General features: G+C 43.4%; 1 protein-coding gene across 11 annotated transcripts in view; it reads left to right on the top strand.

Moving 5' to 3' along the window:
* bcas3 (BCAS3 microtubule associated cell migration factor) overlaps positions 1-28,000 on the top strand; it is a 324,466-nt gene that overhangs the window by 143,219 nt on the left and 153,247 nt on the right. The window lies entirely within an intron of this gene.

Here is a 28,000-nt window from a genome sequence, read left to right as displayed (position 1 = left end):
GACTTTGGAGTATTTTCTTAGAAACAAGGATGAGCTTTTGATGAATAACAACGGCCAATAATTCAAATACTCATATCAATAACATTCGTTGATTTTCAAAAGGACATTCCGTGGGCCCAGTCTTTGGTTTTGTTATTGATCAAATGATATGAAAATGACCCTTACATGCGTAGTCTAAACCCTAAATGTGCATTTGTTTGAAGACTTCCCAATGTGTGTTAGTGCTTTGGTGACGACAGAGTTGGAATGGTTTACCATATGTCGAGATTTATGGGTAGCCTTTGCGTGACAGGTTCTAAGACCCCTAGCTCGCTGCCCTGGAGACAAGTTAGCGACCTGATGGCAACTCAAGTCTCCGCAGGTTGCTGAGACGTCTCCTTAAAGCTCCAGGAGATTAGCCGGTCCGCCGAGGAGTCGTGGTGAAATCGAACATGTTCAAATTCATCGGCGACCTTTTGGTGACTCCTCTAAATGCTATCTTAATGTCGCTAAACTGTGAGCAATCATCACCAAAATGTATACGGACATCTCTACCTATGGCCACTTGAACCTCTGAAAATATTTTGCATTTTATGGATGTCCTCCAGAGGCTCACTATATAGAAAAAGCTGATAATGTCGCTTAATGGGACAAAATTACAAGCGATCGTCACACACAAACACACATAATATACATTATATAGTGATTTAAAGAATATATATGCTGCATGTAGGCCTACATCAGCGACTTCCGGGTCAATTGGCTGTCACGTTGTCTGGAAACGTCCACCAGATATCTTTTCGGTGAGAGCGCAAGCAATATTTTGGTCTCCTCGGGATCCCCCCGGAAGAGCTGGAGGAAGTGGCTGGGGAGAGGGACGTCTGGGCGACCCGACCTCGGATAAGCGTCAGACGATGGATGGATGGATGGATGGGTCCTGGAGTCGCCGCGACCGATCTGTCTCGGCAGTCTCGCCGACGTCTCCGCCGGTGAGATAGGGATCTTACACAGATTGATTGATATGGGTCAATTATCCCGTGATTACACTCCCGTCCTAACGCTCTCTTTTACGCACACTTTTACGCACACACGCTCTTGCAGATACAATGCATGAGAGCATTAGTATTAGAAACGGCAAGTACACGATGCATGTGCTGCGCAGCCCTGTGTGTGCGTGCATGTGTGCATGATGCCCGGGGCAGAGAAGCCTGAGCAGCTGCTCTGTGTAGTGACTGAGCAGACACCAACGTGTCAGGCATCTGCCACATGTTCACCTTCCTGCCAACCCAGTGGAGTGTTTGGAGTTGATTTATTTGTCTCTATAGTTGCATTGATTTATAGGGTGTACACTTCACTTCAGATCCCAATGGCAATGTTTACAAGAGTGAACACCAATTTGTAAATTCTCCAATTTGTGCACGACAATCCGCAAAAACTAACCATAAAATCCATGCATGCAACGCACATGCACACGCACACACACATTTTTCCTATTTATGGAAGCTTATGCCCCAACCAATGTGTGTGTACAGTATACTAAAAAGCATCCACATCTGCTCCTTCAGCATATGATTGAACAGAATCATTGAAAAAAAGATCTAAATAATCTTAATCCAATAGGATGTTGTCTTGTGTTTGTACTAGTAATCTCAGGCCCACAGGATGTTGGATTGTTCAATTTAATATGCTTATAATGTATCTGTCTACCACTAATATAAATGTATTCATTAACTGAGTGACTGGTTAACTGCTGAATCACATTTGACATCCATGCTGCAGACTATATTGCCAAAAGTATTCCCTCACCCATCCAAATAATCGGAATCAGGTGTTCCAATCACTTCCATGGCCACAGGCGTATAAAAAGAAGCACCGAAGCATGCAGACTGTTTTTACAAACATTTGTGAAAGAATAGGTTGCTCTCAGGAGCTCAGTGAATTCCAGCGTGGAATTGTGATAGGATGCCACCTGTGCAAGAAGTCTAGTCGTGAAATTTCGTTGCTTCCAAGTATTCCACGTTTGACTGTGAACTGCATTCTAAGAACATAGAAGCGTTTGGGAACGACAGCAACTTAGCCACGAAGTGGTAGGCCACGGAGAAAGAGCGGGGTCAGCTGATGCAGAGGCACATAGTGCGAAAAGGTCACCAACTCTCTCCCGAGTCAGTTGCTACAGATACACGATAAATTACGGCACTCCCTTAGGAGTCCACAGTGTTGGATGAATCATCCAGCCATTTTCCTACCGCTTATCCGAGGTTGGGTCGCGGCGGCAGTAGCTTTAACAGGGACGCCCAGACTTCGCTTTCCCCAGCCACTTCATCCATCTCTTCCGGGGGGATCCCGAGGCGTTCCCAGGCCAGCCGAAGGATGTAGTCTCTCCATCGTGTCCTGGGTCTTCCCTGGGTTCTCCTTCCGGTGGGACGTGCCCGGAATACCTCACCAGGGAGGCGTCCGGGAGGCATCCGAATCAGATGCCTCAGCCACCTCATCTGGCTCCTATCAATGCGGAGGAGCAGCGGTTCTACTCTGAGCTCCTACCAGATGACCGAGCTTCTCACCCTCTATCTCTAAGGGAGAGCCCGGACACCCTGCGGAGGAAACTCATTTTGGCTGCTTGTATCTGGGATCTTGTGCTTTCAGTCACGACCCACAGCTCGTGACCATAGGTGAGGGTAGGAACGTAGATCGACCGGTAAATTGAGAGCTTCGCTATTTGGCTTAACTCCTTCTTTACCACAACGGAGTGATACAAAATCCGCATCACTGCAGACGCCGCACCGAGCCGCCTGTCGATCTCCCGTTCCATTCTTCCCTCACTCGTGAACAACACCCCAAGATACTTGAACTCCTCCACTTGGGGCAGGATCTCATCCCCGACCTGGAGAGGGCACGCCACCCTTTTCCGACTGAGGACCAGGGTGGATGAATCAAGTTGTTGGTTAAAAGTTGGTGTGTAGTCCACCGGGCGTCGTTTTTTCCCCAGTTGTTGTTGTGCTGCAAGTCTGGAGATGCTAGCTGCTAAAGGAGCTAGCCGAAGAAGGAATAAATTCCGAGTTAGCCAACTGGAGACCACGTTGTGTTGGAAAGTAAGCGGTAATTTACCAGATATACAGGAAAAACGTAGGTGGCGAGTGGTGTAACACACGTACACATCCATTCCATGACCCAGAAGTTAATCCGGACAGATATGATATGATATGGTGGCGCTCGAAAGGATGTCATGATTCTCAGGTGAAATGTATTTTTCTTTGATTTGATTGTTTTCCTTCTCTTTCATTTGCTTCCTAATCTCTGAGTTTAGCAGGTGGAGACCTATTGAGGGCTCATTTCCTTAAGCAGGTGTGTGTGTGTGTGCCTGCGTATGTGCGTGCGTGTGTTTGTGCGTGCACGTGTATAAATGTGAGCACACATTTATGTAGATGTTATCTTTTCACCTGTTCCCACAACCGACAGAAGCAACCATTGTGTATTGACGCAAAGCAACAGAGGGTCTACCCCCTTCGGGCGACAACGGGTATTATGTGTCTGTTGAAACGGGAGAGTATCAGGATATTGTTAGTGCAGGCTTTTGGGGGAGACGGAAGGAAAGAGAAGAGTTACAGCCTTTCTTTCCTCACCTGGAAATTATGTCCAACCGCCATTTTACAGGAGTGTGTTTCCAATCACTGCATGAATGTGAGAGATGTCAATTTGGGAATTCCTCCACTACTTCCTGTCTGTCTCTCACGCTGCATGTGTGTGTGTGTGTGTTTTGTGCAGGTGTGTGTAAAATATGTTGAAAAGATCTGTCTGTTTAAGAATCCCTGTATAGAAATATATGATACATATCAACAGTGGGATTGTTCCATGCAGAAAGTGTCTTTGCCAGTCAGCAATTTCCTCAGCAACTGTTGAGTTATATAGTATATGCATCAAATGAAGTTCAAGCTAAGAAATTGAATAGGAGTAATATAGGTCATTTTCAGATAATTCAATCACTAACGGTAAAAATGATGATTATTATTTTTTTTAATGCTGCCTAGGTTTTAAAATGTCTCCTATGCTGAAACAGCCACACTTCCAAGTCCTATTTTCAAAAAGTGATTCATGATTTCAAACCTTTGGCATCCATAGTAAAGGAAATGCTTATTGACAGATCAAGTGGTTGTGGCCTATCGAAATGTATCAGGGTAAAGACAAAAGGTAAAAGGTAAACTGTAAAGATATGAACAGCTTCATAAAATCCCTGTGTTGCCCTTCAAACTCTGCTGATACAAGTGTATAAATGATCCTACTACTCATTAAACCCCTTACACTGTTCTTTATACAATCCTAATCACGGTAAAGACATACGATAGTTCCGACGTTTTGGCAAATTCATGCATACTCGTTCATCTCTGAGAAAACATGCATGTTAGGCTAATTGAAGACTCAAAATAGTGAAATGGATGTGAGTGTGAATGTTTAGTTCTGAAACTTGAATGAAATATTCACAAATGTATTTGGATAATTGAGACTCTTTTATTGTGCTTGTCATCATCACTTTCGTATGCGTCGTCCTTTTTTGGTGGTCGACTCACTGAGATAAAACAGTAGTGGCATTCTGAGCACACGTTTGCATGTTGTTGCTGCAGAGCTTTGCATCTTTTACCTAGGATCATAGAAGAGGCAAAGTGGCAGCATTCTGAGACATGGCTGCCCTTTCTTTACTGCGTCTATAAATTGTCATGTATTTTGGACAGTGCAAGTATGAACCTGACAGTTTTGCTAATCTGCCAGACTCTGCAGGTTGTGTGCTACATTTGCTAGTTTCTGTTATTTTTATCAACATTTTTATGACATGGTTGTCCTTAATTTTCCCTAGATTGTCACCTTTTATTTTTGAAAGCAGTCCCGCTCACCGGGTCAAAGCCTGCGATGACTGGTCATGCGCATGCATACAATAGATGTGTCACACAAGTACTGCAATGCGTTTGCTCTTGGGCAGTTCTTAATGATAACCGCCACGTCATAGTTAGAATCAATCTTAACTCAATCCTCCGGATCGAAACATGTGGTGCACACGTAATATGGTAGTGCAATACAGATGATATAAACGGCTGATAATGAAACAGAACAACTCTAAATTCACATAGAAAAGTTGGAACAGGAGCAGCATTAGAGGCCAACTGGGGGGGCAGAGGATGACGGTGTTCCTCCACTGTATCGCGGTTCATCATTTGTGTTTTATGAAGATGCCCACTGACATTTTGGGACATCCGGCATTTTTCTCCTGATGCTTAATATGCCTTTTCCATGACAACTAAACACAGATGCATCTTCGTCTCTTCTGTTTGGTTCGGTTCTTTTGCAAACAGTCCTTCGTTGTCACTTAAGCCGTCTTTACTGTTAATGCCACTGGAGAGAGCCCCTCGTTATGTTGTTGCAATACATCAGAGGGATCTGTGAGCTCAGTGCCGGGATGAGGCAGCCATTATGCATTCACACAATAGCAGAAATAAAATTTAAAAAAAAAAAGGTTTTATTTCTGAGATAGGAATGCATATGTATGAATTTGTGAAGGTGTCGTGTGTGTGAACTTGAAGTCACCAATAACTTTTGAAAATAGGACTTGAAGTGTGGCTGTTTCAGCATGGGAGACATTGACCAATACAAATCCAAAGCAGCATAAAACGGCTACACATTTTTTTTAACACATATCTTTACCGTTATTGATCAAATTATAAGAAAATGACCCTCATCCACATAATCATACACAAGACAAACTTTTAGCTTACGTAATGCGCACATGCTTTACACAACGTCTTTAATTTACAGCAGTAATACAACAGGGATTATTCGATAACATCTTAACAGGAGTAAAGTGGCGGCATTAAAGCCATAATGCAGTTATTGTTTCTTGGCTGTACAGTTGCTTTGGTGATATTACAGGTTGGGGGTGTTTAGGGCTCAAAGAAAATGGTTATTGTTCAAATACGTCACACCACGATGCAATTTGGTGCGTTTTCTTGGTGTGTGTGAGAAATGGAGAGGGTGCGATGGGTGTATTGTCACTCGCAGCTAGTCATGACATTTCCCTGCCTCGTTTCCACTAAAGCATTTCCATCCTTTTTCCTCGGGTTGCCCCCCGATCTGTCTCCCTCTTATAATTGGGGCATTCGCTGACAATTACTCTGTCCCAACCACCCCATCCTTTGCCTTGTGGAACCCTGACAGCATGGCACCTTAGCCCTAATATCAAGCATGCCCCCAACCCTCTGGCCCATTGCATTCTCACTTCCTCTGAATTGCAGAGAGAGGTTAAAGCGGCATAATTGCCAACTAGGCTAAGGACCCTCAGAGAAGGGCCTGCTGCCCAGCCTGTCCTATCCCCACTGGTCAATCATGCACTAATTCAATAAATGAGCTGAACATCAGGACAAACATCTCACAGCTTCAGACGGATTCACAAACACCCACATACTACGTCTCTATCGATTCATTCCAATAGCCAGACCCCATCAGTTATTGAAAGTCGACGTATAGTGAAGGAAAGAATTATTTGAGCCCGTGCTGATTTTTAGAGGTTTGCTCACTTACAAAACAACAACAATCTCTAATTTGGATGGTTGCTTATTGTTTATGGCAATATCAGTCTAAATGTTTAAAAACACACCATTTTAAAGTTGGAAAATTGATCAATAAGTAATTTAGGGCAGTTTCGGCACGAGAGCGCTGTTTGTAAGTGTGAGAGGGAGGCACATCCTGCCAATGACTCGATAAATGTTTGATCATAGATTTTGATCGCGTGATTGGCATTTGCTTGTCCGCCATTCTGGAGGTCAAGATCTGGATGATTAGCTTGAAACTGAAAAACTAGGAGACCGATTCGTTTTCGCTGTAAAAGCATCATCAGTTCATTTTATAGATTAGCTAGATGAGTCCTAAAACGTTGACAGAGAAGAGAGAAACTTTGGAGTACAGTGGCCAAGACATGATTTAATGTAAAAGTGGCCGTCATAAACAACAACGATCCCTACATAGTCAAATTGTCCTCTGACAAGAAAGAAATGGGCAAATGAGAATAGCGTTGTTATTTATGTCGTTGCTTATTATTATTACTTAAATGTTTTGAATGTATTGATAATTGTGTCGACACTGGAACCTTTAGCAGCTGCGAATCAATAGTACAGAATTTTCAACTCTACTCAATTTGATTTTTAGAGCACTTTAAAAAAAACAACAACAACCATAGCAGTAACAAAATGCTCTACGTAAGGTAAAATAAGAAGTAGAAGAGTATGAATAAATAAATATTATTTTCTAATTATAGTATAAAAGAAGAGTTACCGTTGCGTCTGCATTTGGCATGATTGATGACTCAACCGATTGAATAAGAACATGATGTTCTCAACATGAAAACTCATTCAAATGTATTCATTGGAAACAACATTTACGCAACCAAACAACATTGAAGTAGCGCGTGGTTTCATTGTTGGGCTTAAAGCTTGTTTCACTAGCCTACTATAGTTGCTAAAGCTAAGTGACAGCGAGCACCCTAATTCAAAGAAACACTGAAAATGACTCGTTGTTCTTGAGTTGCTTTACTTTCTTTCCCTTGACCAGTTCTGTGTTTTCGCCTTGACCCCAAATTGAAAAACGGTGAAATTAGATATTGTCCCTCCCACCTGTATTTTTGCAGCCAGACTCTGCACAATTGACCATTGTTTGATGTTGGCTATCAATCAAATTTCTCATTTTACAAACAAAGCCAGGTAACTTCTTCACTCCAACATAGCGGCCGCAGATGTGGCCAGAGGTGCATGATGTCAATGGAAATCACCATGAAGCATTATAAACAGGTATGCCGCGACGAGAGTCGTCAGTGACGAGTGTGGTCACTTCTCTATATGCGACGATGTCTATCCAATTCTTTGGGCATTTCCAGGTTACGTTTCTCAAATGGCAGCCGAACCAACTGGGCCTTTTTATTTTATGGAGCATTCTGTGCCTGTGGTCTTAATTTTTTTTTTTTTTTTATAAATGTGGAGAATGATTTTTCCACACATTGCTGTGGAGGGACCAAATGTTAGGCCAAGTTTGAAGGCAGACAGCTGCGTGTGCGTCAGTACATTGATAGGATGTGATGAGGACTAGATGCAAATGAGCAACACCTGTTTGTCTTAATTTTACTTTGTATTATTTTTTTGTCTTCCTCTCACTGTTAATGATACACGAAGATTGTAATACATCAAGTTTGGCATGGGGCGGGGGCAGGGGGCAGAGTAATTCATTTTCAATCTCAATCTTGCCCTTGGTAGTATAGAAAATGGAAGATAAGACATTGATTGCTAGAATAGGTGTGCTTTAGCCACATGATGAGTTGAGATCAGGAATATTGGTAATTGTTTGATTACACGTATGCACAGCAGTGTGCACCAGAAAATCTGTGGAAGCCAGAATTTAAAAGTCTGAAATTTTCCAAAATGTTCCAAAATCTGTAAATGTTGTTGTGTGACTTTAATGAGCGCTCCGCTTGACTGACTGGGAGCATTTCCTGCCGACACGCTGCTTATATAGAGGAAGGCGGACGTCACTGAGGACAGCATGCGGACGTAAAGGGGGATGGAGGAGGAGGATAGAGGAGGCTAAAGACACGCCCCCAGTAGGTATATAGTTCCGCTATGTGCTTCGGTTTGGCTAAGGACCCCCGAAAATGGCACCTACGAAGAGACCCGCTTACGAAGCACAGTTTAAACTGCAAGCTGTCACTTGCGCGGAGGAATCGAGCAGCCGCGAGAGAATTCAAGATCAACGAATCCGTGGTTCGCAAGTGGAGGAAGCAGGAAAACGACCTTCGCCAAGTCGAGAAGACGAAGCTGAGTTTCCACGGAAAAAAAAGAAAAACAAAACGCGGAAACAAGGTGAGGTGGCCTGATTTGGAAGACCAATTCGAGCAATGGATTAATGAGCAAAGAACAGCCGGGAGAAGCGTCTCTACAGTCACCATTCGACTGGGTGCAATAACTCGGAGCTTGCCATCATTCCGGGATGCTTGACAAACCGCTGGACATCCGTGTAAACAGGATTTCAGTGATTTCTCCAGATTCTCTGAACCTTTTGATGATATTATGGACCGTAGATGATTAAATCCCTCAATTCCTTGCAATTGTACATTGAGGAACATTGTCCTGAAACGGTTAGACGACTTTCTCACGCACTTGTTCACAAAGAGGTGAACCTCGCCCCATCTTTTCTTGTGAATGACTGAACAATTCAGGGAAGCTCCTTTTCTTCCCAATCATGGCACCCACCTGTTCCCAATGAGCCTGTTCACCTGTAGGATGTTCCAAACAGGTGTTGGATGAGCATTCCTCAACTTTTTCAGTCTTTTTTGCCACCTGTCCCAGCTTTTATGGAACGTGTTGAAGCCATAAAATTTGAAGTTAATGATTATTTGCTAAAAACAATAAAGTTAATCAGTTTGAACATTAATATCTTGTCTTTGTAGTGTATGAAATTAAATATAGGTTGAACATGATTGACAAATCATTGCATTCTGTTTTTATTTGTTTAACACAACGTCCCAACTTTATTGGAATTGGGCTTGTAAACAAACAACCACTTCCGCTCACATTCACACCTACGGGCAATTTAGAGTCTTCAATCAACCTACCATCCATATTTTTGGGATGTGGGAGGAAACCGGTACACCCGGAAAAAGCCCACGCCGGCACGGGGAGAACATGCCACACAGTCGGTCGGGGCCAGGATTTGAACCCCGGTCCTCAGAACTGTGAGGCAGATGTGCTAACCAGTCTGTAACAGCTTCAACTCTTCTGAGAAGGCTTTCCACAAGCTTCAGGAGTGTACATGGAGAATTTTTCACCATTCTTCCAGAAGCACATTTGTGAGGTCACACAGTGATGCCGGACGAGCACCAGTACAAAAAGCAAAGTCTCTAACGACATGGAAGAGAGAGTTTGGTCTGGCCTGCATAGAGTCCTGACCTCAACCCGATCCTAAAGCTGTTTAGGATGAGTTAGAGCGGAGACTGAGGGCCAATCCTTTTCATCCAACATCAGTGTATGACATCGCAAATGCACTTCTGCAAGAATGGTCAAAAATTACCATAAACATACTCCTAAACCTTTTGGACAGCCTTCCCAGAAGAGTTGAAGCTGTTATACCTGCAAAGGGTGGACCAACATCATGTTGAACTCTATGGATTAGGAATGGGATGTCACTTCAATTCATATGCGAGTCAAGGCAAGTGAGTGAATACTTTTGGCAATATAGTGTATATTGGAATCATGACAACTGGCAGTACTGATGCTGCCTTTGTTTTCTTTTAACAACTCATTTGGACCTCAAGTTTCGGATGCAGGCAAAAGCATTTTGTCCTCCTCTTCTCCGCATCTTCCCTATCTTTCTTGTTACTCCCCAGCCTTTGATTAATTTTCCAGCTGGGCCCATTTCTGCTCATGCCGTGCCATGGTGTCTGTTTGTATGGTTATGTATATATCTGTTCTCTGTGCATTCGTGTGTTTGTGGTTCACACACACCCAGCAGCCTCAGGACCTTGTCCAATTCCCAGTGGAAGAGCTTGGTGTCTTTCTCCGCCAGAACATCTGGAAGTGGACTTTTCGCAGTCGGCAGCCACTGATTATATTATCTTTTTGGGCCGTGTGTGTGTGCGTGCTTACATAAGAAAATAAAGTTTCTTAAGCAATTCACAATACGTAGATTGGATAATGCTTATTAAACTGTTCTGTGGGACTCGTGTGCATATGTGCATGTTTGCAGTGGGATCAACTGATTGCTATTTTCTGCATAAAACATGTTTAGTCAGGGCCTGCTTAAACGTTTGACAACTATTCGGCAACTTCCTCCCTGTCTTCCGGCGTCAGTTCTGCACTTAATGTGTTAGTGTGCATGTGAGTGTGTAAATGCGTGTTGTGTTTGTTCTTTTGCAAGTGCAACATAGAATTATTTCTTTACATCTATGACCTGAGAAGACTGTGTGTATCTGGGGACTGTTTAAGCAACTCAGCCGTTAATGTTGAAAGAAAAGCACAGAATGGCTGATACTGGGGCAAAACAACACTCCAAGAAGGTGTGTGTGTGTGTGTGTGTGTACAATCACACCCATATAATAATAATAATGTAATACATTTTATTTGTACATGCCTTTCAGGGCACTCAAGGTCAAAAGTCACATTGACTACGCAGATTTAAAAATGAGTTTTTAGATGGAACTTAAAATCGTGGCGAGAGTCGGTAAGTCAGAGTGATTGTGTAAATAAATTTCATAGATGAGTAGTTATACTGAAACATCTGAACTCCAAAGAGGATAAATGGGTTGCAGGTATAGTTAAGGGCATGGAGAAAGCGGAGCAGGGAGTATGGCCCGGAATGTTGCGATGGGTGAGGGCAGAGAGTAAAGGGGTTGCCAAGTTATGGAGACACTTGAGAAGGATATTGGATTCAGTTTTCTTTTTTACTGGTAGCCAGTGGAAGTTTTGTTAACAATGCAGGCAGCAGAGTTCTGGACCAGTAGAAGTTTATGTAAATGTTTGACTGGAAGACCAATAAGGAGAGAGTTACAATAGTCCAGGCGGTATATGAAAAGAATGAAGAAAATATGCAGACCCTGTGTTGTTATTGATATCTAAAGGATAACATGAGTCAAGAATGACACCCATACTCTTGAGTGGAGGGTGGGACAATGGAGTTGTCAAAGAAAAGTGAAAAACTGTTAGATTTTGCCAAGGTAGGTTTTTAACAGGCAAGCAGAAGATCAGTTTTATTGGCTCCTCAGATTGGGAAAATGGAGAGTGAACCAGGTTTTTATACAGTATCTGCAAGGCAGTCAGAGAGGGATGATAGGAAAAGAGATGTGTTAGGTTTGGAAGTGAAACATAGCTGGTATCAACTGCATAACAGTGGAACTGGATACCACATTTTGGAGGATTTGACTGAGCGGGAGGAAAGACAATGAAAAGGAGGAGGCGGAGAATAGACTACAAAAACAGAACTCATGCTAACCCTTGAGGAACACTGGATTTGACTGGGGAGTGCTGGGATCTGTAAGTTCAGAGTTGGACAAAGTGAAACAAACCAGAGCGATATGATTTGAACCAGGAGCGAGGGTTGACTAACAAAACAATGGACATACTGTATGTCTGTCAAGGAGGATGCTCTGGGAGACAGTGTCAAATCCTGCACTAAGGGCGAGAAGGGTGAGAGTTGTTAAAGAGTCCAGAATCAGCTGGTATCGAAAGGTCATTAGTAATTTTAAGCCTATTCTGCTGTGTAATGGACAGAAACCAGACAGGTCTTCTTCAAACAAAATTGATGTTGGAAAGAAAACTGTAGACCTTGTTGGATAATCTTTTTTTTAAGGATCTTGGATATGAATGGTAATTTGGAGATTTGGGGGAAGTTGTCAAGGTTAGTAGTCTCAGTGCCAGGTTTCTTGAGTTCTGGAGTTATTAATGTTGTTTTAAGAGCTGATGGAACAAGGCTGGGGGAGAGAGAAGAGCAGATGACATTGGTGATGAGGCACGACAAGGTGTCTGTACCCTACATGGGCTTTGACATGGTGGGTGAGCATAGAGAAGTGTTGGCAGGTAGCAGGCTTGGATTTTTTCAATGAGATCCTGAATTTTAATTAAAGTTGAGAGTTGGAAATTGGAGAAATGAGAGAAAGATGGGCTAAAAAAGACTGATTAGGGTGGACCGGAACAAAACTGTTTTGACAGAGGCTAGGTTTGGGTGGATGGTTTAAATTTTGCTGTTGAAAGAATATCATGAAATGTTTTCATTGTCCGGTGTACAGTAAAATGTTTAGTGGTAAGGCATCAAGTGGTTTGAGGATGGTGTGAATGGTGGAGAGAACAGTTGTGGTGATCTCATCACTGGATCTGATGGGGTTGGCATAGTAATCAGATTTGGCTGCAGTGAGGGCATCATCAAAGAGCTTTATTTGGTGTCTGTACATGTTTTTATGGATGCTAAGGTGTGTTTTATCGTACACATAGGTATTCGAGGTGCCAAATCTGTGCTTTAAGGTTCTGCAATTCATCCTTCCATTTTCTGAACCACTTATCGTCAGTCGCGGGTACGTTGGCGCCTGTCTCAGCTGACTTCGGGCGAGAGGTGGAATACACCCTCTACTGGTTGTCAGCCAACCACAGGGCACATATAGACAAACCACCATTTGCACTCACATTCCCACCTATGGACAATTTAGAGTCTTCAATTAACCGACCTTGCATGTTTTTGGAATATGTGAGGAAACCGGAGGATCCAGAGAAAACCCACGCAGGCACGGGGAGAACATGCAAACCCCACACAGGGAGACCACATTCAACCCAGGACCTCAGAACTGTGATGTAGATGTGCTCACCAGTCTTCCACCGTGCCGCGCATGTTCCGCAAATAATAATAATAATAATAATAATAATACATTATAACTAATAATACATTGCACTACAGAGTATATCGTGCTTTTCTAAGCACTCAACCACGCTTTACAATTGCACACATTATTCATTCACTCCACAGTCACACCTGGTGGTCGTAAATTAGAGTTAAGATTGTCAAGATAGTCATACAAAGCAGGAACACGGATCTTTTTTCAAATTCTTGAAGGAGTAAGTCAGGCGGCACTGTGGACGAGTGTTTAGCACATCCACCTTACAGTTCTGAGTTTGGGGGTTCGAATCTGGACTCTGGCCTTGCTGTGTGAGGTTTGCATGTTCTCCCGGTGCGTGCGTGGGTTTTCTCTGGGTACTCTGGCTTCCTCCCACATTCCCAAAGCATGCATGTTAGGTTAACTGAAGACTCTAAATTGCCCACAGGTGCGAATGTGAGCGTAAATGTATGTGCCATGTGATTGACTGGGTGTACCCTGCCTCTTGTCCAATCTCCACTAGGGTAGGCTCCAGCTCACTGCGACCCTCGTAAGGAAAAACGATACAGAAAATGAGTAGATGGAGATTGAGTGGGGGAGACAAATTAGCATTAAATGGTATCGGCTTGTGGTCAGATATGGACAGTTCTCCAGTGATGCAGCCAAACGGTGTTTGTTATGTGTGGGAAATGTGATGCATTTTTGTTGTCCAAAACTGGATAGGCAGGATGTAAAGTCTCTGGCAAGTGGACTTTGCATGAATATGAAAATCAACAAGTCCAGTAAAAGTTTGGCATTGTGGAGGTTAAGCGTTAACTCCTTTCACACTTGTCACTTGCTCATTGTGAAAGGCCCCAGCGTCAAAGTGCAACATTGATGCCAATGTGGGTGCAGCCGTCCCATATTTGGAAGTGCTGTCGTAGCATCCAACCAGGAAGTAGACCGCACCTCAGCAGGCTAACAGAGGAATTCAAAATTGCGATCAATGAGGAGATTCAGCAGTACATTTCCTTTGTTGACAAGCAAGCAGATGTTAATCCGACCAAAAATGAGTCCGCTTGTAGCAGGTTGTAGACTGTCAATAGATAAATGATAACAACAATGTGATCGGGCGCGGCACCAGGCAAAGCACAGGTATTCTGACTATCCAACTGCTCTTGGTTAATCTGCGATAGTAATATACAGTAGTTACACCGAATCGTGTAAAGAGCAGTATTAGTGAGCTACACTTCAGCAGCAAAATGATAACATAAACACAGTCACAAACAAACCCAGCAGCAACCAAACACGGCAGTGATTACTCCCGGAAGTCAAGTAGTATATACACGCTCACACACACCCATGCGATCCAAGATACTCAGGGGCTTTGACTGACCATCAGGAAATGAAAAGACCATTTAGTTTAGAAGATGAGAGGATTAAGGAAAATGAGTGTCTGTGGTTTGATACAGATTCCTGCAAAAGGGAGTGTGATAATAAAGCACAACTGACACAACCTCAACACAAGGAGATCCAGAAAACTCAAGCGTTAAGTGCGTTGACATCATAACAATCACAGTTTGTCATTGAAACGTGTGGCAAAGGTGTCGGTAAAATAAGCCTGTGACATAGAAACTAAATCTCAACCTAATTTTGATGTAATCGCTATTTTGGATTGTATCTAAACCTACAATACCATAGGTTAAGTAGAGAGGAGGCCTTAAACCATGAGACATATTTTGTTCGTTAGATTTTGTTTCTTTTGTGCTGTGAGCCAAAATGTCTTCAGCTTCAGAAACTCCGACTCTTGAGTGAACTGAAAAACAGATGCATCGGACTGTCACCGATGCACTTTCAGTGGTTTATTGAATGGGACAAACAGTCAAACACACGTACAAAATGAAAAAAAATGACAAGGAGCATGGAGAAGACACTCATACTGCACTTACTTGCATGGTAAATGGCCAACCGGAGTTGAGTCAGAGCTATGCCCTTAAAACGCAACTCATTCACTGCCATTGACGACTATAGAAGTCAAATATCCAGTTTCACTGGGAGGACCGGCAGTGATTTTAAGGGCCGTTGCCTAGTGAATGTCAGGAACTATGCCTGTTAGTCTGAGATGAGAGGAATTTGAACCTGTACATCATTCAAGTTTGAGAAGGAAAAAAAAAATGTTCATTGAGTTATCAATGCTAATAGTAATGATTGCACAATAACAAAGTACATTTATACATAGCGTCTCCTCTCAATTTCATTATACTTGTTTATAGTGACAATAAAAAGGCATTGTTTTATTCTTACATTACGTATGTTATATATGTATGATAAACAGTATGATAATAAATTATGACATGATATTCGTTGTCACTGATGGTGTAGTGGTACACTCGCCTGACTTCTGGTGCGGGCAGCGTGGGTTCAGTTCCCACTCAGTGACGGTGTGAATGTGAGTGCGAATGGTTGTCCGTGTCTATATGTGCCCTGCGACTGACTGGCGACCAGTTCAGGGTGTAGTCCGCCTTTCGCCCGTAGTCACCTGGGATAGGCTCCAGCGCCCCGCGACCCTAACCAGGATAAGCGGTGTTGAAAATGGAAAACAAATGAATGATATTCGTATAAAACTATTTTAATTAGGGCCCGAGCAGCGACCGCTGCAAGGGACCTATTGTAATCATAAGAATTATTCGTTTTCATTATTATTTTTACGCGGAAGGGATCGCACTTTTGAGGGCCTAAGTATTTACCGATTTGAGTGAAACGCACATCGGGCCTGGCGAATAATTTCATATTTTAGAATTGTTGTACATGATTCTTTTTAAAAATGACTCCGTAGCACTGCGATTGGCTGGCGACCAGTTCAGGGCGTATCCCCCCTCTCGCCCGAACTTGACGACAGTCCACACGTAAAGGCATCTATGGAAAAAAAACAGTAATCGAACTAATAGCGCCACATACTGGCACAAGGAAATGACGTTTCATACTTTGCTGTTGTCCTGTTAGCAGGTTAACGCGATGCACCTAATATTTGCTCAGAAGACTGTGAAAGCCTTCATGATGTCACAATACAAAGTTTGTGAGTTTTTGACACACGCTATTGACCTGGTGGATGTGTTGTTCACCACGCTGCTCGCTAAGAAACCAATACAGTTATGAGGGTCAAAACATGCATGCAAACTCAAGATACTTTGTACACACATCAAGCATTTAAATATTTTCCTTTTTTTTGTGTGTGTAAAAAAAAAAAATGGCTCAGTATAGCGCCCCCTACAAATTTTCAAAAAAGCACCCCCGGTTGTACATTTCCCCTAGGTCTACACAAAATGACACAGCACAAGACCGACAAAAAAAGTCTCTTGGAGACATACCCTAAACACAACAGGAAGTCCACTATTTTTAATTTACTTTCAAATTTTGACCTATTTTTTTCCCCTCTTATATTTCATATTTTTACAAATTCCTAGATTAATTTGATCCGATAAATCCAAATTAATCTAAACATATTGAAGATGAAAACTATGACAAACTTTTCATTTCGTCTAATCCTGTTGCCATGGTGACATGTTGTTCGCCATGCTGTCCGCCGAGAAAAGAACACCATTTTGATGGTCTGAACATGCAAGAAACTCACAAAACCTTGAACACACGTTGAGCCTGGCCAAATATTCAATATTCCTGTACGTTTCACGTAGGTATTCCACAATTGGAAGGCTTATGTAACAGCCCAAAACCTACAAAAAAGTCACTTGGAGCCACACCCTACGCACCTGTGTTGCGCTGCACTTAATTGTGAAGCGGAATGCAAATTATGTACGACTTTACATGAGTATTAATCTGAAAAGTGAGGTGGGCATTTCTATTCAATGGATCCACAATGTCGTAGTACCCCAACGTGGCCAGGGGAGCAAGGGTCCTTAATAGCTGCTCGCAGCTTTAGATTGAATTGTATTTTACTATATTAATAAAAAGGCATTCTATTATATGATCAGTTTCATATAAAATACAATCATATCCAAGATACATACAGTGGGGGGGGGAAAGCATATTTGGACAGCCACCAGTTGTGCAAGTTGTCCCACTTAAAAAGACGAGCAAAATCTGTCATTTTCATCAACTGTAAGAGACAGTGTGGGGAAAAAATACAGGAAATAATTTTGAAACAATTAATTTATATATCGTTGTGGAAAATAAACATTTGGTAAATCAAAAAGTTAAACTCAATACTTGGTAATGAAAATGTTTGCAATTACCAAGGTCATACGCTTGCTACTCTTGACCAGGTTTGCACACACGGTTGCAGGTATTTTGGCCCACTTTTCCATGCAGAGCTTCTCTCGATCTGTCGTGTTTCTCAGCTGACTTTCAACTCCCACCATAGATTTTCTATTGGGTTGACGTCAGGAGACTAGCTAGGCCACTCCTGGACCTTGAAATGCTTCTTACGGGCCACTCTTTAGATGACTAGTCTGTGTGTTTGGGGTCATTGTCCTGCTGGAAGACCCAGCCACGTTCTATCTTCAATGCTCTTAATGAAGGAAGGAGGTTTTTGCAACCAGTCGTCCTGTCCCTGCAGCTGAAAAACAGCCCCACAGCATGATGTTGCCATCACCGTACTTCACTGTTGGGACTGTATTGGACAGGTGATGAGCAGTGTCTGGTTTTCTCCACACCTACCTCTTAAAATAACGGCCAAAAAGTTCTATCTTGGTCTCATCAGACCAGAGAATCTTATTTCTCACCACCTTGGAGTCCTTCAGGTGTTTTTTTAGCAAACTCCACGTGGGCTTTCATGTCTCTTGCACTGAGAAGAGGCTTCCGTCGGGCCACTCTGCCATAAAGCCCCGACTGCTGGAAGGCTGCAGTGATGGTTGACTTTCTAGAACTTTCTCCCATCTCCCGACTGCATCTCTGGACGTCTGCCACAGTGATCTTTGGGTTCTTCTTTTTGTGTGTCTATTGCTCAGGAGTTTTAAAAGCCATAATTATGATGGCACACCCCACAGTAGAGATTCATTGGTGGATAACATAGTGGATAATTTACATTAGACGACAGATCCCCAAAAGCAGCTGCTCTTCACAGGGCTGGTAAAAGAAGTTGATCAGAGTCCTGTAATTCTTGCTCCTTGGGGTATTTTCACCAAAGCATGTTACAGACATTGTATTAGGATAACTTTGAATTTTTTTGTTATATTTGTGGAAAAATGGTGGCACGGTGGCCGTCTGGTTAGAGCGTCTGCCTCACATTTCTGAGGACCGGGGTTCAATCCCCGGCCCCACCTGTGTGGAGTTGGCATGTTCTGCCCGTGCCTGCGTGGGTTTTCTCCGGGCACTCCGGTTTCCTCCCACATCCCAAAAACATGCATGGTAGGTTAATTGAAGACTCTAAATTGCCCGTAGGTGTGAATGTGAGTGCGAATGGTTGTTTGTTTGTATGTGCCCTGCAATTGGCTGGCAACCAGTTGAGGGTGTACCCCGCCTCCTGCCCGAAGATAGCTGGGATAGGCTCCAGCGCTCCCGCGACCCTTGTGAGGATAAGCGGCTCAGACGATGGATGGATGTGTAAAAATGTGTAAGAAGAAGAAGAATCACCTTTATTTTCATGAAAATGCATGCATGCACACAAAATTAGTTCTCTGCATTTTACCCATCACAGTGAACACATACACACAGTGTAACACACTGGAGCAGGGGGCAGCTGAAGCGCCCGGGGAGCATTTCGGGATATCAGTGTCTTGCTCAAGGACACCACAGCTGTGAGTCCGGGGGATGTTGGCGGATGGTCCAGTCGGGGTCTTGAACCTCGGTCCCCCACGGTGGCAGGCGATGATCTTAACCGCCACGGCATCCCAATAATATATCTCCTTTGGTATGGTTTTAAATTTCCCGAACAAATTCTACTTTGGTATGACTTGGTAGTCGTCTAAAAACTTCTGAAATTAAACTGCATATTAGCTACACTTCTTGGCATAACAGGAATATTTTGACAGCCAACTCAGATAAAAAAAAATTGGCAGCATGTTGCTATGGAATTGTAGGTTAGCTGTTTAAGATGTTGATTGCAAGAGGGAAGAAGCTGTTGGAATGTCTACTAGTTCTAGTTTGCATTGATCGGTAGCACCTACTTGAGGGAAGGAGCCGGAAGAGCCGGTGACCGGGATGTGGAGGGTCCGAGATGATTTTGCACGCTCTTGTCTTAGTTCTGGCAAATACATGAGTTTCGATTACCCAGTAGGGTTTATTTTTCTGCTAATAATCAGAATCATCTTTTTTTGCCAAGTAAGTGAAAAACACCCAAGGAATTTGTCTCCGGTAGTTGGTGCGGCTCTAGTACGACAACAGACAGCCATTTGACAGAAAATACTTTTGACACATAAAAACATTTAAAAAACACACGACAGAGAGTCACTGAGCAATGACAGGTAATGTGGTAATGCTGATCAAATTTTAGCATTATTATTTTTTTTGGGGACAATTGTGCAAATGATGCAGTCATTTAGCAGTTTAGAGCAGGCTTAAATGACTAATTGAGCGTTAATCTGGTACTGTCACCATTGTGTAAATGGCACAGAGACTTCAAGAAATTTAAGCAGTTTCAATATACTAGTAGTGCGGTAATCTGGAAGTGTCAATTGTGCAAATGGTGCAGATGCTTCTCAAGATCCCACTTGACCTCATGTGAGTTATTGTTGCCGCATTAAAATCATATAGTCAATAAAGCTAACTGTATCATCATAGATGAGCAGGTGAGTAATTGCATGAGACTGACCTATAAAAAAAAAATTAAAAAAAATCCACGATGCACTGATTCTGCAATAAGTGAAACACAATATAACAGGGATAACTGTAATTCATTACATTATTTCACTGATAATCCAGTGATCTCCTTTGAATAATACCCTACCCTAAATGGCCAAAATATCACAGGTCAGAAATTCATTCAGTAATTTAGATTCAACAACCTTTGAAGCTTGAGATGCTCCTTAGCTACTGAATTTATTTTCTCTATGTGGACTTCGTAGTGTCACCTGACCTACCTGAATCAGTTATTGGGCGTGTGAAATTTCACTTTTCAGAAAAGATGCAGAAAAGGGGGGCTGCTATGGTTTAATAGCTCAAATGGGAAAAAAAATCCCCCCAAACTGGACATACAGTTAATCAGTTCCCTTATCACAATTGGGGTTTTGTGGTGTTGAGGCAAAAGGCGGACCCAAGCGGAGAGAAGCAGGTAGGCAGGCAGGAGCTCAAAAAGTACTCCAAAAAGTATTTCTTTTCCAAAAACAAAAAGTAAACGACTCAAACGTCACTAGCGATTACGTTGAATTGGAGAAAACAGTGCCCAATGTGGAAGTCGTAATCTAAACAGATAGATCGCACGTGAAAAAAAATGATAAATTAGCAATCATTGAAAAACAAAAGGAATGAGCAGGATGTTCATCATTGTAACAGAGTAAAAGTAAAAATGTTTTTCTTAACATAAGTATTCCAGTAGAAGTAAAAAGTATGATGCACTAAAACTACTATGACAAGTACAATTTATCCAAAATGCTACTTCAGTAAATGGAACACAGTAAACGTAGCACGTTCCTACTTACCTCTGACAACGAGGCACACCTGGACATGAGTGGCTGGAGGGACATGAGTGGCTGGAGGGAGCTGAGTGGTAGACACAGGGGACAAAGTTGATGAGAACAGGCGGAAAAGCAAAAACCTAACGGGCAAGACAAGACATGAACAATGACAAGGGACATGGAACAACATGACAAGGCATGACATAAAACAAAAACTAAATTTTATCAAAACAGAGTCAACAAAAACACAGGTCATGACATCCCCATCCCTTCGTGTGTACTTAAACAACAAAATGTTTCCAATTACAGTGCCTTGAAAAAGTATTGGCCCCCTTCTCACATTTTTGCAGATTTCCCACTTTAAGATCATCAAACAAATGTAAATATCAGACAAATATAAGCCAAGTGAACTTAAAATTTACGAAGGGGGAAAAAATACTCTTCAAAGTCACTTGGCCCTGTGTGAAAAAGTAATGGCCCCCTAAACCTAATAACTGGTTGCGCCATCCTCAGCAGCAAAAACTGAAATCAAGCGTTTTCAATAATTGGCAGTGAGACTTTCACATCTCTGTGGAGATATTTTGACCAACTCTTCCTTGATAATAAATTAATACTAAAACATAGTTTTACGTCTTTTAAAACTCGATCACCTAATCCCACAGACGTAGTTTTAGGTCTTTTACGTTTTTTTTTGCGCCATAGGCAACGAGTGGGCAGACATCACTCCTCACCAAAGGATTTGGCCTGAAAGCATTTTCTGTTATAGCAAAATTCATGGTTCCATCAATCACAGTGATACCCATTAAAGTTATGAACAGAAACAGTGACAAAAGGGCAGCCTTGGCGGAGTCCAACCCTCGCCGGAAACGAGTCCGACTTACTGCCGGATATCCGGACCAAACTCTGACTCCGGTCGTACAGGGACCGAACAGTCCGTATCAGGTGGTTCGGTACCCCATACTCCCATAGCACCCCCCACAGGACTCCACGAGGGACACGGTTGAACGCCTTCTCCAAGTCCACAAAACACATGTAGACTGGTTGGGCGAACTCCCATGCACCCTCTAGGACCTTGCCGAGGGTGAAGAGCTGGTCCACTGTTCCACGGCCAGGATGAAAACCACACTGCTCCTCCTGAATCTGAGATTCGAAATCCCGACGGACCCTCCTCTCCAGCACCCCTGAATAGACCTTACCAGGGAGGGTGAGGAGTGTGATCCCCCTGTAGTTGGAACACACCCTCCGGTCCCCCTTCTTAAAAAGGGGGACCACCAACCCAGTCTGCCAATCCAGAGGCACTGTCCCCGATGTCCACGCGATGTTGCAGAGGCGTGTCAACCAGGACAGCCCCACAACATCCAGAGCCTTTAGGAACTCCGGGCAAATCTCATCCACCCCCGAGGCCTAGCCACCGAGGAGCTTTTTAACCATTGGTGACCTCAACCCTAGATATAGGAGAGCCCGCCTCAGGTCAGGGACCACAGACTCTGCTTCCTCAAGGGAAGGCGTGTGGGTGGAATTGAGGAGGTCTGCGACGTATTCTCCCCACCGATTCACAAAGTCCCGAGTCGAGGTCAGTAGCGCCACATCCCCACTATACACAGTGTTGATGGTGCACTGCTTCCCACTCCTGAGACGCCGGATGGTGGACCAGAATTTCCTCGAAGTCACCCGGAAGTCCTTCTCCATGGCCTCACCGAACTCCTCCCACGCCCGGGTTTTTGCTCCAGCGACCACCAAAGCCGCATTCTGCTTGGCCAGCTGGTACCCATCAGCTGCCTCAGGAGTGCCACAGGCCAAAAAGGCCCGATAGGACTCCTTCTTCAGCTTGACGGCATCCCTCACCACTGGTGTCCACCAACGGGTTCGGGGATTGCCGCCACAGGTACAGACTACCTTACGGCTACAGGTCCGGCCGGCCGCCTCGGCAATAGAGGCGCGGAACATGGTCCACTCAGACTCAATGTCCCTCGCCTCCCCTAGGACGTGGGTGAAGTTCTGCTGGAGGTGGGAGTTGAAACTCCTTCTGACAGGGGATTCTGCCAGACGTTCCCAGCAGACCCTCACAATATGTTTGGGCCTCCCACGTCAGACCGTCATCTTCCCCCACCATCGGAGCCAACTGTTCTTCACCCGAAGAACAGTTGGACACCCGAATGTCCAAGACATGGGGCCGCAAGTCCGATGACACGACCACAAAGTCGATCATCGAACGGCTACCTAGGGTGTCCTGGTGCCAAGTGCACGTGTGGACACCCTTATGCTTGAACATGGTGTTCGTTATGGACAATCCGTGGTGAGCACAGAAGTCCAATAACAGAACACCACTCGGGTTCTGATCGGGGGGCTGTTCCTCCCAATCACGCCCTTCCAGGTCTCCCCAGCAGAACGATGGCGTCCCCAGCGGGAGTGCTCTCCAGCACCCCCTCTAAGAACTCCAAAAGGGTGGGTACTCTGAACTGCTGTTTGGTGCATAGGAACAAACAACAGTCAGGACCCATCCCCCCACCCGAAGGTTAACCCCAACGTACACGAGCCGGGGGGCAATATGTACACCCACACCTGCTCGGCGCCTCTCACCGTAGGCAACTCCAGAGTGGAAAAGAGTCCAACCCCTCTCAAGAGTTACTGGTACCAGAGCCCAAGCCGTGTGTGAAGGCAAGCCCAACTATATCTAGTCGGAACTTCTCAACCTCACACACCAGCTCGGGTTCCTTCCCTGCCAGAGCGGTGACATTCCACGTCCCTAGAGCCAGCTTCTGTAACCGGGATTGCCAAGGCCTTCGGCCACCGCCCAGCTCACACTGCACCCGACCCCTATGGCCCCTCTCACAGGTGGTGAGCCCATGGGAAGGGGGACCCACGTTACCCTTTCGGGCTGATACACATTTTTCTTCTTCATCATAGAGGTTTTCGGAGCCGTGCTTTGTCTGGTCCCTCACCCAGGACCCTACCAGGGGTGTGAAGCCCCACACAACTTAGCTCCTAGGAACATTGGAACACACAAACCCATCCACCACGATAAGGTGACGGCTCAAGGAGAGGCCCTTAATAAATTAAATCACCATTTAAAAGCAGTATTTTAAGTTCACTTGGGTTACATTTGTCTGATATTTACATTTGTTTGATGATCTTAAACATTAAAGTGGGAAACTATCCAACTTGAGAAGGGGGCCAATACCTTTCACGGCACTCTAAATGTGTTTCAGAGTCATAGCAATAGTTCACCTAATGTACTGTGTGTGTGAAAAGAGCCACGGAGCGGTGAGCTTTTGCAGAGGGCACAGAGGATCCCACTGGGAATCCAAGCCAAATGTGTCTTTGCTTACATTTGCCTCACACACCTGGTGTTGAGTCAGTCTGTGTGTTCATTCATTTGCATGCCCTATTTAACTTTTCATTTAGTGAAACAGCTCCAAGTAAAAGCAAGTCTTTTTGTCACACAAGCAGTGGCCTGGTATGAAATTGAATTACTCCAAATAGAATCTGTAGATATATGTGTGGGTCTGTTTTTATGCTATAATCACATAGCTGTGTATTTACTCTGTATTTTCACCCAGACCCAACGTGTATAATCAACTAATGTTTGAAAATTCATGTGTGTACAAATTCCCACTAATTAATTTGGAACTGCTGTCATTTTGTGCTTATGTTCCATGTTTGAAGTTAATCATTGTGTGAACTGTGGACATGTCTTTCGGTTTTGAAAGTAAGCATCTCAACATTAGCTCCATAACCAAGCTATTTTGACACTTTCGCATCCAAACAAGCATTCAGCTGTTGGCTTTGGCACATCCAAGACCACCTCAACCTTATGTGAACGCTCTGTCACCTCTGCTCATGCTCACTTGGGTCTGTGTTTGAGGTGACTGTGTCTGCCCACACCTTTCATATAGTAATTGTATGTGTCTCCCCACCTCCTGGACATTTCAATTGTATACAAGTTTTAACATAAAGCAAACATGAGCAAGGGGTAAAGGTGTTTGTGTGCTAGCTCTCAACAGAGGCATGTAGCTCCACTGTGTTGGAAGGTCAATTTGATGTCATGTAACTTTACGATACACCATAAATTGTACCTTCTAATCTGGGTTTGCAGTTCCGTGGTTGTGTGCTTGCGTGTGTGGAAAGCCCGACCTGATGACTGGCATTAAGATTTCTAAAGTATGTATATTTGGACGTATAAATTAGAAGAAATGTAGTTATAACAACTTCAAAATTGATCTCAAAGGTGGATTCTTTGTCATGTGACCACTACTACAATACAACACAACACTAAAAAAACACCTCTAGATTTAAGTGTTTCGCACATATAAATGTTGGCTTTTGCTGTGCGGAGATTGCGCCCCTGTGCTCCTTCTGTGCATCTGCTAATCAATACCACCGCTTTCCTTTCTGATACAATACTGTCAATACAGTACCTCAAATGACTGAAATATCGAAAGTATTATTTACATTTGACAATCCATCTTCTGGGATCAGAAGCATGAACATTTCACAGAGTGTCGATCTCCACGATACACCAACAGGCGTAATGGCCTTCTCGTGACAGCACACTGTGCTTTTTTTTTTTGTAATTTGCAATTTACACTTGGAAACACCACTCCATGTTGGGCAAAGCCTAGATACAGTCGTCAGGATCTTCGGAGTTTACGATTACGCTGTGGAAAAGACTGTTACAGAAAACAAACCACACTAACGTTCACCATCCAACCTGACAGAACTGAAGAGGATCTGCAAGGAGGAATGGCGGTGGATCCCCAACTCCAGGTGTGAAAAACTGGTTGCATCATTCCCAAAAAGACTCATGGCTGTATTAGCTCAAAGGGTGCTTCTACTAAATACTGAGCACTGGGTCTGAATACTTATGGCTGTGTGATATTTCATTTTTCTTTTTTAATAAATCTTTTTTTCTTTTTTTTTTTCTGTCAATATGGGGCGCTGTGTGTACATTGATGTGGAAAAAAATGAACTGAAATGATTTTTAGCAAATGGCTGCAATATAAAAAAAGAGTGGAAAAGTTAAAGGGGTCTGAATACTTTCCGTACCCACTGGATATATATGTTTGACATGGAGGTGCACTCAATGACGCTGGAGACTGAAGTTAGCTTCGCGCACTAGTCATTACAGAGCTAGCCGTACACTTCTTTGCTGCCATTTGGTTGTAACTTGTGGTCATAAGTGTTTTATGTTAGTCTCAAGCTTAATTGAAGTATAGCAGCCTGTCTATCCATCTACTCCAAGACGAATACATTTTGATTTGAAGAACTCATGGCCTTTTCAAGGCTGCATTCACGGTGACAAGCATAAGGCAAACTGACCTATTTATGATCAGACCTTATTGTTCATCTGACCCTACTTGTGGGAATAGACTGCTTACTCAGACTCATTTTCTTTGCTCTGTCTGTTCACTGTTTGACAGGCATGTCAGCCTTTATTATTGTGTGTGCATCGGTCATATTTCAGGGGCATTAAAAGACAGTCAGTGGGGTCATTCGGTCACACCAACTGAAGACATTTAGCATGGTACTCCACACGCATGTACAAATGCACAGACACAGACCACGCTTTCACTGTGCCTCACAGAAGAGGACGTGGAGCATGACTAACAACTTAATAAAGACATAGATCTACAGTATAGAGCATTACTGTAGATACAGTACATTTCTGTCAACAGCCACTACTGTGTCAATAGCGTTGGTCCAAAAGGCTACTTTATTGCAACAGATTACTTTGCAATGGTCTTGAGACAGCTCTTTATTCTTACTCATCATGAGATGTGTCTTGACTCACACGTTGGCAATGAGACCTTTTTGTAGGCCATCAGTTAGGACTGAACCAGCTGATATTCATTTGTACTGACCAGGGGCTGGATTTTTGTTTGATTATTGATAGGTTTGAGGTGTTGTCTTAGGGTTCTTGCAATGCCTTTTTGCACCTCCCTTTCTTCATGTGTTCAATACTTCCCCCCTGTGTCATTTCACAGTTTTACACACAACTTAATTTCTGATCTTATTTGTTCAACTTTCTTTGTATTTATGGTTTACATGGATTGTTCCCAAAATGTTCAGGTCATTACCACCTTTAGAAGTACAGTGGGTACGGAAAGTTTTCAGACCCGCTTAAATGTTTCCCTCTTCGTTATATTGCAGCCATTTGTTAAAATCATTTAAGTTCATTTTTTCCTCATTAATGTACACACAGCACCCCATATTAACAGAAAAAAACTTAATTGTTGAAACTTTTGCTGATTTATTAAAAAAGGAAAACTGAAATATCACACAGCCGTAAGTATTCAGACCCTTTGCTGCGACACTCGTATATTTAACTCGGGTGCTGTCCATTTCTTCCCGTCATCCTTAAGATGGTTCTACACCTTCACTGGAGTCCAGCTGTGTTTGATTATACAGATTGTCCTTGATTAGGAAAGCCACACACCTGTCTATATAAGACCTTACAGCTCACATTGCATGTCAGAGCAAATTAGAATCATGAGGTCAAAGGAACTGCCGGAAGAGCTCAGAGACAGAATTGTGGCGAGGCACAGAGCTGGCCAAGGTTACAAAAAAATTTCTCCTGCACTTAAGGTTCCTTAAAGCACAGTGGCCTCCATAATCCTGAAATGGAAGACATTTGGGGCGATCAGAACCCTTCCTATAGCTGGCCGTCTGGCCAAACTGAACAGAAGAAGAAAGAAGAACCCAAAGATCACTGTGGCTGAGCTACAAAGATGCAGAGTTCTAGAAAGTCAACCATCAGTGCAGTCCTCCTCCTCCGCTTTATGGCAGAGTGGCCTGACGGAAGCCTCTCCTCAGTTCAAGAGACATCAAACCCTGCATGGAGTTTGCTAAAAAACACCTGAAGGACTCCAATATTCTGATAAATAAGATTCTCTGGTCTGATGAACCCAAGATAGAAATTGTTGGCCTTAATTCTAAGTGGCATGTGTAGAGAAAACCAGGCACTGCTCATCACCTGTCCAATACAGTCCCAACAGTTAAGCATGGTGGTGGCAGCATCATGCTGCAGGGACAGGACAACTGGTTGCAATCAAAAGAAAGATGAATGCGGCCAAGTACTGGGATATCCTGGACGAAA

This window comes from Phycodurus eques, chromosome 7 (assembly GCF_024500275.1).
Source record: "Phycodurus eques isolate BA_2022a chromosome 7, UOR_Pequ_1.1, whole genome shotgun sequence".
Classification (NCBI taxonomy): domain Eukaryota; kingdom Metazoa; phylum Chordata; class Actinopteri; order Syngnathiformes; family Syngnathidae; genus Phycodurus; species Phycodurus eques.
Note: the sequence above shows the minus strand (reverse complement) of the source record. Positions and strands in the feature narration are given on the sequence as shown.